Source organism: Parasteatoda tepidariorum, chromosome 8, assembly GCF_982258835.1.
Source record: "Parasteatoda tepidariorum strain Cologne lab strain chromosome 8, Ptep-v5.0, whole genome shotgun sequence".
In the NCBI taxonomy this organism is placed as follows: Eukaryota; Metazoa; Arthropoda; class Arachnida; order Araneae; family Theridiidae; genus Parasteatoda; species Parasteatoda tepidariorum.
The window spans coordinates 107,048,359-107,064,824 of NC_141762.1; the positions used below are offsets into that span (position 1 = coordinate 107,048,359).

Consider the following 16,466-nt stretch of genomic DNA (forward strand, 5'->3'; position numbering starts at 1 on the left):
AAAACCGGAATAGTTTATTGAATACACAATCTTTAAAATTAGAAAGTTGAAAAGTATTTGAGGTATCGAGATGCTTGGAAACCAAAGAACTAGAACATACAATATTGCATATTTAGGGCTACCTAAATAAAACGCACGGTATTAATAAAATACTTTTTAATAAATCCCGCCTCGTCAGTGTACTGTTATTCAGTACAAATTTTAATATTTAAGGTAACACATTCTGTTCCAAATAAAAAAATTTTATCGGACAATTCAGAATCTGTTTGTGTAATTACCGCTTACATTATTTAAAACACTTAAAGCTCACGGCTAGCTATCACGTGTCATAGCACTACATTTTAACGTTTCTTTTCGCCTTATAGTGAACTTTAATAAAAACATTAAATGCTGTATATTTGACATGTTAATACTTCACAATTTAGTCTGTCGTCGTATTTTTATGTACGTATTTATAAATATAAATTCCTCTAAACAAAGAAATTAATAATTTGTCAAGCATTTATGTAGTATATATGGGCAATAACAATTATACGTATTCTATTAAAAAAAATTAATGTACTCTATATCAAATAGAAGTCTAAGAACGAAACTGTTAAAAAAAAATTTAAAAATAAAAACTAAACAATAAAGTTATTGTTCAGAAGTATACATTTCGGCAAAAAAACTTTCGCATTTCGTAACTCTGGGGGAAAAAACTGCTAGATTTTGGTAGAGCGGAAATTTTTTGAATTATCTATAGTTAAAATCTGATGTTTTCTCACCTAATATGAATTGAGGAAGAAATTTGGTAGGAACAAATATTTCAACTTCGTCAGGTAATTCTTTAAGATAAACTGGAATTATATTTCTAATTAAATACGCTCGATATATTTTTATAAATAGACTTGTGGGTTTATGCAAAACTAGTTTCGTTTTTAATCTTATTTCTCAGCAGAGTCTATTTTGTATAACGAAATTCCTTAAATAGATATGCCTCGATTTGCTTTTCCTCTAAATATTTATAGTGGTATTCATTCAGTGTTCAAAAGTAACTCGAGTAAAATCTGTTCGATTGGAAGTTTCAACACTAAATAATATTTATTACGGATGATTTGGTCAATTTAGTTATGCCTAGCCAGCTATAAACACCGCGCGTGATAAAAGGATGTTTTAAATTTTTGAAAAGCTTCAATGCTAAAGCTATATCTAGTCGTAGTTTCAAAAAGTAAACAAATTTGGAAGATTAAAATTGAAATTTAGTTCCCTTTTTTTAATGCAATTATGCCTGGATGAGCAAATTTAAAGCAGTTTATGTTTAAGGAATTTCGTTATGCATTCATATTCACTTCATTCATATTCACGTTCACGTCATTCATATTATTCATTCATCACGTTATTTCATTATTTCACTTAATTCTAGCTAATTACTAACATACGACTAACTATAACATATATTTTAACCATAAAACATTAATTCATGGACTCTGCTGCTAAGTAAGTTTAAATAACGGGGCATAATTACGCAGTATAAGTTATTGAAGTTTTTCTTAATTACGAGATAGCATTTCGTATAACTGAAGTTGTGCAATAGTAAAATGATGCAGAAAATATGTAGAGATTTTTAAAAGAAAGTGTAAATTTTACTAAAATCCTGTCTTGTTTCAATGCATAAAATTTTTGAAATTTGCATAAATTAAACAAATTATTTGTAAACGGGACATTATTAGAGAAATCGACAGAGGAGTTTTAAAAACGTGTATCTATTTTAAATTGAGTGAAAATAGTACTTTTTAAACTAAAAACAAATTAAATCTGTAGACATTCTACAATAACTAGTGAATTTTACTAAGACTGAAATGCCTGTACCAGTTATTCTAAAGGAAACTGAAATTAAAAAAATACAAAAACTTATAAAAATTAAACTTGCCAGCTTTGTTTTTGTAGGTCTCTCCTATTAAACAAACCCTAAACAATAATCTGAATACCCTGAAACAGTCTCGTATGTTATTTCGGGCATTTTTTAAATGTTCGCTATTTTAATACCAATAAGAGAGCAGAATATTGTCTACTTGTAATACAATTTAAGGTTGGTTGTAAGGTTTGATCAAACATAGAAACGTTTGTAAAAAGACTTATGGCTGAAATTTTTCCCGAAATTTTAATTCTTACGCAGAGTTATCACAAGCTATAAAATTTGTTTAGTGGATACAGGGCTCCAAATGTTAAATTCCTGAGCCTGACTGGCCTAGTTGAGTGATATTTCAGGTCTACGAAGTTACGTAGAAAACTTAATTCATAATTTAACGAGTTGGCAGAACAATGCAATACAAAATTAATTAGCAAGTATGTGACAAAATCTCGATACATTTAGTGCATAAATTTAATTTATAAAACAATAAATCTTAGTTTGATGCGAAGAGTCATTTCGAATCTGACATTTAAGCAAATATAAGCTTTGGAATTTTTGTAAAGTTTAGTTCTCAAAACGCTAAGGCAGGCACAAGTCTGTTTAACTCGAGTGCCGTTGCTGAAATTGAGATTCGTTAATTTTCTGTGCAATATTGGGACTTTGTTCTGTAACAGAAAGTGGGTATAATTGAAGCGAATGGTTCCGTAACGTCCGGACAAGTATGAAACCCAGCGAAAAGGTGGTAGACTGCCTTTCTGCTTCTTTGTGTTTCACATTCGTTCTGCCGTTTCGGAACTTCTCGGGTCACTTGTACGCATTGCTGTAAGAAAATATTCTTATATTGCGTATTAAGCCTCTGCTCATTTAATTTCTGACTTTTACTGTTCGGTTACTACCGCTGCTGAACTTAACGATGTAAATTGGTAAACTTCGGGTTAGTTACGGAGAATACTCATTTTAGCAAATTAGTCTAATTTTAATTCTCGCTATGACGACCACTATGTATATATGGCTTATTTTTGTCATAAATGTTGATAGAAAATCCTAAATTTCTTTAATGCAGTCCAGCTAATCATAGGGGATATTAATTCTCGCGATTATAAAAGCAAGATTGTTCTTAATGTCAACCCGTATTTGAAACTAGTTTCATTATAAATTCGTTTCGACTCAATATGAATCAAAATTGTAGGTTAGCGACGTTTTACATGTGGAGTCATCCATCCGCATCATAAATCGTTGTTCGCCCAGATTTTAAACATCGTGGAAAGTACTCGTATCTTTTTTAACGTGTATAGCTATTAAAGGATAATGCACGATAGCTGCTAGGCATTAAGCAATGAGGAATTTCATAAAAAAAATAGTACATATCCAATAGAGAATTGACTTAAGCTACTCTAAAATTGGGAAAGTGGGTATTGATTGGAAAAAATAGTTTTCGAAGTAAGCATGGTGGAGCTTAATTGAAAAATAAATTAACAATCATTACAGAACAGAATCCCTTAATCTGATAAAAAAATAGTTTTCATAATTTCGAAAATAGGTACATAATTCATAACGTCCTTCGAGATCCAAATCAAATTTTAGAATTTACTTTATGACAAATTTAAAATAAAAGTTAGACAACAAAATTTGAACATTTTAATATTACATCAAAAGTCTAAATCTGTTCGAAAATGTGAAAGAATGTGCCAAGAGATTTATCCAACTTATCCGAATTTAAAAATTAACTATGTTAAAATAAGTTAAGAAATAAAATAAATCTTTCAACGTGTATATGTTTCTAATAAAATGCAAAAGATATTTTGTATATGTGTATTTACCTACGTGTCTTAAACATTATAACCAGCGTATTTAGTAGAATTTTTAAATGTTAACTTAAGTTTCAAAAATCTGATTTTGATGCAGTGTAAAGTGAATATGTAATGAATCAAATTATTATTTCAAAATCTCTCGGACGCATATTTTTTAAACTAAACTAGTTATTGCAAATAAATCGATTTGATAAAAAAAACTCATTTCTGTGCGAAAGTGCAAAAAATATAGGTTCTTAGTCAGAGAATGAAAGTTTCCGTTATAAACATGAATCGACAATTTGAAGAAAAAATCCACGAGGTAAAGTATAAACTAATTTTCTAAATCTATTCATTTTTAAATCTTTTTTACAGTAAAATTTTGAAAAATTTTCTTATTCTCGTGGTATGTTTATGCGTTTAATACTTCTATAAGAATAAATGACACAGATAACAATAAGCTTGTCTAAGTTAAAACGAGTGTATTATATGTAATGCAGATTTGCAAATTCCTAAAATTTCATCTCAAAATTTTTATTCATTTACGTTTCAACCTAAGCTAAACATTGTTATAAGGCTAGAAATTTTTACACCAATTTAAAATTCAATCATGTTAGAACACCAGGGTTATATTTTACAAAATGTTACCTTTCGGAATCTGAACTGTTTTCAAGTCTAACTTTCCAAAAAGGAAAATTTATATGAAATTCTCATCTACTTTTAGGTATTAAACTTTAAAAAATAGTACCACTTAACTCAACACAAACAAACATGGTAACGCCATTGTTAGTAGAGTGCCATAAAAATTTGATACACCAAAATAAATCTTGAGATACTATATCGAAATTGCAACTGTATCATTTTTATAATTGCAGAGAACCAAATTTAAACCTGATAGCACGTAAATATTAAGACATCGATTATAAGACAGCTGAATGAAGTGCAGCCTTGTAAGCGCGGTTTATAGTTGATGATATAGTAGGTCTACGCAATTTGGGGACATCGATCTGCAGCATAAGTGTGAATCGGTATGTTCTAGACTAGAGCCCCTGAATTAGACAGGCTGACTTATCATTTATTTTTGGAGCAAAGAGCTAACATAAGCACATAACATAACTAATACTAACATAACGTTAACTTGCTAACTTGTTTGCTCCAATATTGCTTGATAGGTCAGCTCTGATAGTATAGGAGCCTTATTCTAGACTATCGTGGAATATGACGTGGAAGTGGTGGACGGCCGTTCTGCTTTCTCGTCATGCTTCACACTCGTCTAGCCGTTTCGGAACTTCTCTATTCACACATGCACTCTTTAGTAGTGGATCAGTATCCTCGTGCTGTGAAGAGACCTTAAATCTTTAACGGAAGTATCTATTGATTAAAGAACATGAAACTAGTTAATTTTTAATATGTACTCAGTTTTTACTCTTAATATGATACTGCAATGACTTTTGCGAAAGCGAGAGTTTCCAGCTTTCTTCAATCGTTATATTGATCATATGTTCAACAAAAAATTAGATAAGTAGCACTAAGCCCTCGGGAGTTTAATAAACGCCAGCCGAAAGGGAAAAATTCCGTTCTTAAAAAAAGTCTAAATTTTTGGAAATATTTTTTTTCTAACTATGCCATTTCTTGAAATTGGTAATTTAAAAGCTGGGAAAAATTTAAACTGATAACTTGGAACCTCAAGCGAAAGTAGTGTCTGTTTTATCTAAAAATGCAGTCTAGAAATTAAACTAAATGCGCAAATCTGCTTTTCATATATAAAAGTTTAAACATTTTTTTTAAATTTATCAAACTAATGGAATAGTTTTAGTTGAAGGAGAAAATTTGAAGTAAAATCTTTAGTGTTAACTTTCTGATTTCTTTTGCGTAATATACTATTTAGAAAGAAATAAAATTAATGTAAATTAAAAATTTAAATGTATATAGGTTAATTTTTGTGATGAATGATACATATTTTTGATTTGAGAATTTTCAATAGAGGATCATAAATATTTTTGACTCTGTATTGTGTAACTAAATAGCAAAGTTGCTGTTTCTTAACTCACTGCTCATTTCTTACTTAAAGTCCATGTCAATATAAATGTTTTGTTGTAAATGAGTAAGTTGTGTAAAATTTTTCTATTTATGAAAAATGTTCTGTAAATAGGACAAAAGCTTAATGTAGTTCATGTAAATTTTTAATGAGACTTCATTGTAAATTTTATTAGAGCTCCATGTAAATTAAGGAAGATGTTGTTACTCTCACTTACAAATTAGTTTTAAACATGTAATGTCCAGAGGCAGTCTTAAATAAAGATGTGTATTATAAAATGTTCTTTTGAATAAAAATATTTGATAGACAAAGTGGTTTTAATTTATTATGTATATAAATTTTTGTTTATTTCTCACCGAAATAAGTTAATTCAGTTTTAAATTACCACCTTACAGATAATGAGGATACATTTATCGTGATTTTTATTTAAAATTCGCAATAAGGAATTATTAGGATGTTAGTTGGACTTTTCTGTAAATAATTGTGCTTTACGGATGGTTATTAAAGTGAATGTCGTCAGAACTAAATTCAGTTTAAGATTAAGTCACTAGTTTTAAAAGAACTTGATGCATTTTTATACCAGTCAGTATCTGCTCTTTTTAAAAGGAATGTTTTTCCTAGTTAAAGTGGAGAATCTAATTCAAGCAAGTAGATATCGAAAGTAAAATTATCCTCTCCAGCAAGAATGAAAGAGCTTTTTAACAGGTACGAAAATATTTTTAGAGTATTGTTTCCTAAATATCTGAGGAAAATTAAGTGTGGAGAATTATCCTAAATTTCTTAATATGGCTTACATCTTCCGTAACCCGTTTAACCTTAAAAGTGTTAACTCTTTGACGCATTATTTTTATTAAATATTTTGTACTTTTCAATATATTGTATAAAAGTCAAAATAAAACAAAATATTTAGCTTATTTATTAGTTGTGCCATCTTCTATTTCATAACCATACCAGTTTTTTTTTCCTGATAAATTAAAATTCTAACGCGGCTCACTTCTAAACAATTTACACTTATTTGCAGTTAATCAGATCGAAATAGTTATTCATCATAGAAATTTCATCAATTTACAAAATCAATAACCAAGTTTCTGACTATAAAAAAGAACTATTTGGATTATATATTTCAGTATAGATTTCAGATAATTTAACAGACTTTTAGTAACTATTAGATTGCTTTCATGATTAAATGTACCAAACATATTTTTACAAGTGTCAAAAATATGTGAAAGGGAAATTGTCTAATCTGCATCAAAGGTTAGGGAATTTTTATCATTATAGATTAGTAGGTTAACAAACTAAATTCCGTTATTTTATCTAATTCTTTTTATTCATTGAAAGCTCTTTTGTACTTAGTTACCAAAGTTAAAAAGTTTTGTATTTACTGGATAAACTAAAAGTTTCTTAAATTTTAAAGCATTTTTAAAACTTACGAATTCAAAAACTTCAAAACTTTTTTGTAAAATTCTGTGACTAGGTTCAATAGACCAAATTTAATTAACCTGGACAAATAGTTTCCAGTTTCTTCAGCATTTTCTAAATGCTGAAGAGCTGGGAAAAGACCTTTTCAAAATCATTAAATCTCAATCTTACTTTTCCATTATTGCACGAACGTAATATTCCATTCTCCAGATTGATAATCTCGACAGAGAAAATTTTCTTCTGGCGAAAGTGCGCATACTTCAGATGAAGTTTTCTCAACTGTTTTTCATCCTCATAATACAAGATGGTTTTATTACAACAGCAAATACTTTCCGTTGCGCCTGAGTTTTTTATTAGCTTTCAAAGTCTTTTATTATTCGAAAAAAGTCTGATCCATATAAAAGTACAAATTCCTTATTCAAATTCGCATTTCCTTAAAGCTATCAAAAGAATTCGCAAAATTTAACTGAAAATATCCTACCAATTTATACGAAGATGTTATGACTCTACACTTCTGCTACCAGAGCTTTAAATAACAGAAAATTCAATTTTTACATAGAAATATGTAACGATGAAACTCCAAGACATTTGAGTTTAATTTATATTGATCATATTTAAAGAACACTTATTAGCTAATCTGATAAGGCAGGATAAAAAATGAAGATTCCAAAAATTTTTTAGAACAGAGCTGCTCCGTCCCTTGAAATTGGAGCATTGAATAGTACCTGTTACGTTAAACCAGTGGTTCCCAAACTTTTTTTGACCCATGGATCCCTTTTTATAGTCAAAACTTGCCCACGAACCCCCAAGTGAAAAATTGCATATATGAACGGCATAAAAATTACAAATTAAAAAACAAAAAATATTTTGTTGAAAAACTATTTATTGAAATCATTTATCTTTTATTACTATTCATTATCTTTTGTTTAAAATAAAATAAAATAAAAATTAAAGACTTGGATGAATGTGATGAGATTTGATTATGTCCGACTCAATGTTTGTGAGCACTAATTTCTAATCGTTTATTTATATTTATTTTTTTTATGATGAGGTTCCCTACGGCACTGAAACTAAGAGAACAATATTCTCTTCCCAAGTTTTGTTTATACGGAAAAAATTTTGCAACAAGCGCAGTTTTACGATTTTAGTTTTGATTAAATTTAATTATTCATCTTGTAGTTTCAAATTACTTTCGCTAAGTTTGGCAAATGTACTGAAAATACATTCGCTGCAGCTTGTTTTAAGTTAACCAGAAAACCTTGGTATCTTCGACACCATTGCCGGAGCACCGGCAGTAGCTACAGAAATGATATTAGTCAAAGGTATATCTTTTAATTCAATCAATAGCGTTTCACCTTTCGTATAGCTTTCCAAACATTTAGCAAGTAATAATTCTTTGCAAAATTTTCATTCTTTTACAAATCTTACATAATCTAAAAGTAAGAGCTTCGTTTCCTGGATAAGTAGATTCGTCAAGCTGTATAGAAATTCTGATATTTTTAAGTACTCGCGTAAAGAATTTTCTACGCACTGAGATATATTATCAATCTTTCTTTGTACATTATTATTACTCCGTGGAATTATTTTTACAATGTTAAAAGTTGGTTTGTGCAACCCGGTGAGTATTACCTCACTTACATCTAGTAAAATAAGTTCTTCAATAGTGTGGAGGCTTTCCGAACTTTGCAATCATGTAATATATAGAAAAATGCGAAACTATGAGAAGCATGCAATCCATCGTCACCTCTCTTAGATGTTGTTGCAGTGACGGTGTTTTCAGATATTTTTCTTTGACTGTTTGAATAATAGTTAAATCTTTATCTTTTTCATCACTATGGACTTTTATCAATTATTCGTTAAGCTTGGAATGTTTCATTGAATCACTTGTTATAGTTTTATTACATAGGAGGCACATAGGTAAAGTACAATTTCCTGGTGAAGAAATAAAGACATATTTTAAATACTCAACATTGTATTTTCGGCGTTTTTTCTTCGACTCATTCATACTGTTATCTCTTAAAAAGGGAGCAAAAGATATAAGAAAATTTGTAAATCAACTGTTTAATTTGTAACAAACCACTGCTAATAATTATAAGCACCCACCTTTATTTATAGTTTACTTAGGATGCAAAAATCGCTACGATTTTATTTATCTTAATTTCCTTCGTAATAAAAACCAATAACAATTTTATTATTTTATATTAAACCTCGCGCAGACTCCCTGACGTTGTTCAGGGACCCCTAGATTAGTTTTTATTTATCACGGACCCCTGGTGGTCCATAAGGACCACTTTGGGAAACACTATGTTAAACCATCCCTACAAAGTTCAACGAAGAATGTGAGGAAGTTTCCTCATTTCTAATTGGAATTTTTTTTAATTACCTAAAAAAATACTAGATTGGTAACTAAGATATCAGGTTCTTTCTTTAAATTAAACGAGTCATGTGTTTTCCTAAAAATGCCTTCATTTCCAGCCACGTCGATGGTCTATCCCTTAAACTATTCCAAGCATATCCTGTTTTTTTCCCTAGTGGGATATCTCCAACTTGAGCTATCTGTTCCTTAAATTAACAAAGGGTTATTAAGCTGTACTTTGAGCTCACAAAGCCTGCATACATAAAATAAAGATATTTAACAGCTTCAGCGAAGTAAATTTGTCAGACGATATGTCTGGTCCTGAGTAGATACTCCCCCCTCTATACCATACTAACGAGAGGATTTTTATTCATGACAGATTTAACGTGCATCATGTTGGGCGACTGTAAAGATGAACGCCAGTATCGAACCCTGAACCCAAGCTCTCGACTAGCTATGTTCGAACCGACTGCGCCACCAGGGAGTCTACATCTAAAGGTTTGTGGTTTTTAAATCCCTGTCAAAAATAAGGTAAGCACTTTATTAAAGTCGCCAATAGCACGATGAGCTATTGGCGACGGTCCCGGAAACATCCCATAGGATTATCCGAAGACATGCTATCGCAATTTTAATCCTCTGCAGAGGAGATGGCACCACTGCTTAGGTAGCCCAACAATCTGCACCCGAAGTCGAGCACTTTACGGTAGAACAGTTTAACGAGAACCGATACCGCGCGCCCTCGGTCGCTATGCAAGCTGATCAAATTTGTCACCCACCCGCTTACTGACTGCAGCCAGTGAGGCTTGACTTCGGTGTTCTACTGCGAGTCATGTCTTTACAGTACACAGCTGGACTTTTCAAAGTTCAAGAACAGGTATTACGAGCTACAAACGTGATTTATGTTTTTTTTAAAAATGAAGAAAAAAATATAGTTTCCAAAGAGCAAAACCGTTAAGAATTTTTTTATTTTTTTAAAATTTATATTGAATCAGTGGGCATGATCTATAGCACGAATGTGGAAAGGGTCTCTAGTTTCGAATTTAAGATTTCTCGTGCTTTTTTTTTTAAATTATTTTTATGTACTGCGGAAAAAATTATTTTAGACCTCCCTCCCTTTTAGATGATTTTTAAGATGCTTGTAATAATTAGCATGTAAATAACAGTATGTAGTAGGAAATTATATTTCGAGTTCAAAATATCTCAATATGCGAAAAATTCATTTAGGTTCGAAAATTAGGTTCATTTTTTCCCATCAGAATTTTTTTTCTTTTTTTTAAATTATAACAAAGACTACCTACATCAGAATGGTGAATTTGGGCATTTGAATGCTTTTTTTTTACTTATTATTTTTAAATTATTTAAGAGAGCGATTTATTTCCTATAATTTGCATGAAAAACAAATTTTCTCATAATAGCCTCAAATTTTGACCTATATACGTATGATAAAAGGGGTTTTTTTTGAGGGAGGGAGAGGGACGACTAACGTTTTATTTATTTTAGAAATTAGTTTATTCCAACTTTGATGGTATATCATATATTATATGATGTATATTTATTTATATTAAGAGAAGTAAATGCAACATAATTTATAATTTAACCATGAAATTTTTAGATTGAATGATTTATAAGATGACTTTAAAATCAAAAATTATAAAATTTTTATTATTTGTAACAGTATGCCACTTTTTGATATTTTGCACATTTAGGATGATGTGGTCTTCCAATTTAGAAGCCAAATTTTTCAAAGTTCTTTGGGAATCCAGTATAATTTCGAACACATTCGCTAGAAACATACCGAAATATGTTATATTTAAAATTAATTAGTAATTAAAAAAATATTTTTTGTAAGAAAAAGAATTTATTGGTTTTTAATCACAAGATTATTATATGAAGCTATTTAACAAAACTTCTACCCAAAACATTTATGTTTTAAGTCAATCAGAATATAAATTTTGAGTAGTTTTAACACAATGTTAAGTTTCTTTGCTGCTATGAAACGAAAATGAATTAAAATGATTCTAGAAAACTTTTAGTACTCAGGAAAAGTATCGTTACAGATTATTACACTGTGATTATATTGAAAATAATTTTAAAAAATTATATAATGCTTAAATAAAACCAAATAAACTACTAACTATGATTTTAAACTTACAATGATAATACTTTTGCTTCATTGAAATCGTTGATTTGGAATTTAAATAAAATTAATAAAAATTAAATGGTTTTAAAAATATCACTTACATCATAGAGAGAAATTATTTTGTTACATTATATTTTATTTTATAACCGTTGGTGAACTGCCGAAACAATTTTTGGGTTTACTACTGCTAGTGTTCAACCACGTAGCCTTGTCATTTTGAACCAAACCCAGAAGACAAGGGAACTTCCGGATCAAGTATTAAGAGAAATGCGCCTTCATGGAGGATTTTTTGATAGAACTAACCAGCATTTGCGTTACATGGAGAGGAAGACCACGAGAACCACCCTCGGTTAGCCTGACGGCAAGAGGACTCTAACCCGTGATCCATCCACCAATGAGGATATTTCATGTCAGCACTCATTGGAAGGCGGACGCTCTCCTGAGCCATCGCGGCTCCCGATGTTTTATTTCTCATATCTGTAGTTGAACAGCCGACCCAGTTTTTGGGTTTACGACGACTAATGTTCAAATTCGTATCCTTGTCATTTTGAAGAAATACAGAAGACAAGGGAACTCCCCAGAGGCATAATTTGTTATGCAAATATGGAGGAGGCAAATTTAACATGCATCAGTCACAATTTACTACACGGGTAGTCTTCGGTGGACGGGGATCGAATCCACGATCTCTTGGACATGGGCCCAGTGACCTACCAATCCGGCTATCCCGATGTTTCACTGCGGGGATAGAGCGTTCGCCTTCCAGTGAGGCGAACTGAGTTCGAATCCCAGTCGATGCGAATTCCCGCCCCACCAGGATTTCTCTTTGGTACGATTGTTTAGTAGTTGTTTGGTAGTTGTTAAGAGAATAATAAAAAAAATTCTTAAATGTCTTAAGGTAATTTCTAAAAGTAAAAACCAAGTGATGGCAGATTTGCCTAGTGCAAGCAGGGCTAAAGAGACAATAGAAAGGCTAGGTCACTCCTTTGAAGAGACTCGTGCCGCTGCGAGCTTCTGATTTCAATCAGTGACGTCACGGCGCACAACATCTCTCTTTAAAAATAATTTGCTTCCCATATAACTAGCATTTTTTTAAAACTTATTTCAATGCATTCATTGTTTTCTATAGTTTTTGTTTAATTTGAGGTGATTTTCTTCTCATCTGATTGCAAAAACTTTACAGTAGTAGTCAAATATGAGCTTGCGCGATAGCAACCGGCAAGAATTGTTTATGAAACACAAAATGAGTAAACGCGATTTTCCATGTCTTATTTCAGAAAATATAAAGGTGACGTCAAAAGAATAATAAAATGTGCTGGAAGAATTTATAATGCGGTGAATTAAAGCATTATGTTTCGTGTTTTTTGTTGAGACGCTTAAGAACTTTTAATTTCGCCATTGAAATCGATACCGCCTTATAGCTTTAAACAGAAAAGAAAAAAAATGTACAAGGCCGAAAAAAAAGAAAAAAAGAAATGAAGTTCTGAACTTTAAAAGTAAAAGTTATTAATGCTTAAAAATTCGTCCAATTTAATAATATATTTTTTAATGTCATTATTCAAAATATTTATGTTTTAATTATAACGCCTTAACCTTAAGTATTTATGATTGAGTGTAATATTTCCATTATTATATGCTCGAAGATTAATTTTTTAGTAATTAGTATTTAAGATTTTTGTTTCCTAGTGATAATATATACAAAAAAAATTACTATTACAATTATAAATAAGAAACTATATTAAAATTAGACATTCCAATTAATAAAATAGGACACTTTTATAGTTCAGATTAATATCGGACAAAATGATGCTATAAACGTTTTCTTATATGCTTTCATTTATTTAACAGTAAAAGTTGAAAACTAAAATTAAAAAATGATGACGGCAACCATTGAGATATTTTTCTAACATTAAAATATTTAAAAAAAACTATAAGGAATACCCAGAAAATGTATGAATACTATATTTTTGAACAGAAATAATTTGTTAGCAGAGTAAAGTTTGATAGCTATTATCAAAAGAGGGTCGAACATTCAACTCATTTCTTCAACAGATTATTTAAATCGTCTGCAGACTAGACCTAAATGGAGTAAGGGAAGCGAAGAGTTTAAAGAAAATGAAGTGGTTTTAGTGAAAGGTGAGGATATTTCAAGGGTACTGAATTGGGTACTGAATTCAAGGGTATTGAAATCTTGCTAAAATAATTAAGGTTCACCCAGGCGATGATAATATAATTAGAGTGGTGACATCAAAAACAAAGGTATCGATAAAAGACCTGTAAATTGTGAAATTATACATTTAATTCTAACCAACTTTAAGTGATTTTTGTATTAGATATTGCACTGTAGTTTATGTCTGTCGTTTGTATCTGTTGAATATTGTTTATTTTTGTGAAATTGTCAAGGCGGGTGGCATGTTGTGCCTAGCCACTGTAAAAGCCGGGCTGTAATCGCAAGAAAGAAAGTAAGAGAGACCGAGAGTGTTAATTGTGGAGGAGAGAGTGAAATAAAAATGTGAAAGAAATTCAGTCCATCTGTGGTTTCACAATTTGAGATGTATTTAAAGATTGAGAGCTATCGAGAGACAAAACACCGAGGATGTTCAATTTTTATGATCTGCTAGAAAAATTGTTTGTCACCGCATGATTCATTTGGTTTCATAAGAAGGAATAGACACCCCCTTTTTATGAAAAACAACTCGGCCTGCAATAAATTATTGTTTTAAAGGCAAAACGATGATAAATTCTACTTGCTAGCATTATCAACAGGAAAAGATTTCTTGTAAATATTTATGTCTCTTAGCTAGTCCTAAATAGTTTGAATGCAAAATTCTATCCTCGAAGACAAGAAAATGAATTAATAGTAACGAAGACAATTATAGGTTATTTTATATTATAGCCCATTGTTGAACTGCCGACCCAATTTTTGTCTTTACGACTACCGTGTTCAACTCCGTAGCCTTTTATCCCGAGCATCTCTTTGGGAGGCGAGTGTTCTATTCCCTTAGCCACCATTGCTCTAACTACAGATTATTATTTTTTTATAACCGTCGTTGAACAGCCGGCACAATATTTGGGTTTACGACTACTAATGTTCAACTTCGCAGCCTTGAAATTTTTATTGTAATCCGGAAGACAAGGGAACTCTTCGATCAAATATTGGGAGAAATTTGCCTTCGTGGAGGACTTTTTGATGAAACTAACCCGCATTTGCGTTACATGGTGAGAAAAACCTCCCACGGTTAGCCTGACAGTAAGGAGACTCTAACCTCTGATCCGTCTACCACTGTCGATTGTCAGCACTATGGTCGGTGCGAACAGGGTGCGGAATTTGCTCCCGGTTCACTTCATTGGAAGGTGAACGCTCTATTCCCTGAGCCACCACGGCTCATTGCATGTTATTTTACTTTATAGCCGTTGGTGAACAGCCGATCTGAAGATACGGCTACCAATCTTCAATTTCGTAATTTGAAATTTAGAGCTCAACCTAGAAGACAAGGAAACTCCTGGATCAAGCATTGGGAGAAATTTGGTTTCGAGGAGAACTTTTTGATGCAACTAACCGCATTTGCGTTGCATGCAGAGGAAACCTTCCCATAGTTAGCCTAACGGTAAGAGGACTCTAAGCCATGATCCATCTACCACTGAGTATAAATTACGTAACAATACAGGTTATTAGGGAGTTACCATTATAAAATCGGGAGGGGAAAAACCTTACTATATAGTTATTTTTATGGTAGTTAACGTACAGATTTTTTTTTTTAAATATCAATAAAAGGATTATTTTCCTTCGCTTTCACATTGTTATTTTCAATTTTCGATTATATTCGAGTGTGAAAAGCAACATAAAATACAAAGCCTCTCGAATTATCGGGAGTGTGCACAGTTTAGCGCACTCGAATTAACACGAGCGGACAAGTTAAGGGGTTGATTGACATGAAATAAGCTTTCAAAAATGATTTATTGATAAATTCATGAAATTCAACAGAATGCATGTTTCCAATGTAGCGTACTTACATTTAAAGTTTAAGCTTACCATGCGGAATAATTTTAATAGAAATTCGTCTTTGTTATTCCATTACCCATCAGTATTTTGACAGTCCTAAAAGACAAAATAATTTTCGTATCCCTCCCCCCTTATGCTACACCAGTCAGATTGCCAAACTAAGTTTGGTTCATCCGTTGATAGACTAGATAACTTCAGTTTAAAATTTAATGACATTAAATGAATTTTAAAACTAATATATTTTTAAAATTGCCACATTATAAATTTAATCTTTAAGTGTTTTTTGTAATTCAAAATTCATAAATGGCATGTGTTGGAATTTCACACTTTTAATGGTTCAGGGTCTCCCTAACTTTTGAATACTTTAAATCTGCTAAGTATGAGAAATCGCATGAACTAAACAATAATTAAATATTCTATTAAGTATTTCTTGAGGAATTAAAGGAGATGCAGGAAAGCGTCACTTTTATTTTGTTAGGGTTAATGTATATGGCCCATAATAATTTCTATTGAACCATAGCTTTTCCTCGGTCAAGAGTTATGTTATAACATACCACATACACAACTTGTTCTAAATCAGACTGTCAGATACGACTGGTAGGGTTAAGTGGTGCGAAGCCACAAACTGCTAGTTCCGTGGGTCCTGAGTTCACAATTAAAAAACTATATTTAGTAAAAAAACAATTGTGTATTTATTTTTATGAATTGAAACGTATACCTAAAAGTATTATTTTTTTACTTTTCTAACTGTGTTAATTACAAAAAACGTTAAAATAAAGATATTGTTGCGCCGGCCAGGTGGCCGAGCGGTTAGCGTGCCTGACTGCGAAGC

The 16,466-nt window shown here is 31.2% G+C and overlaps 1 protein-coding gene across 13 annotated transcripts in view; it reads left to right on the top strand.

Annotated features, from left to right (window-relative positions):
• LOC147806650 (transcription-associated protein 1-like) overlaps window positions 1-16,466 on the top strand; it is a 70,598-nt gene that overhangs the window by 7,948 nt on the left and 46,184 nt on the right. For 12 of the 13 annotated variants that reach the window (XM_087149231.1, XM_087149230.1, XM_087149222.1 and 9 more), the window contains exons 4-5: window positions 6,341-6,424; window positions 9,874-9,992. The gene's annotated coding sequence lies outside the window, so the exon portion shown is untranslated. The remainder of the gene's footprint in view (window positions 1-6,340; window positions 6,425-9,873; window positions 9,993-16,466) is intronic. The other variant, XM_087149219.1, reaches the window with a different exon arrangement.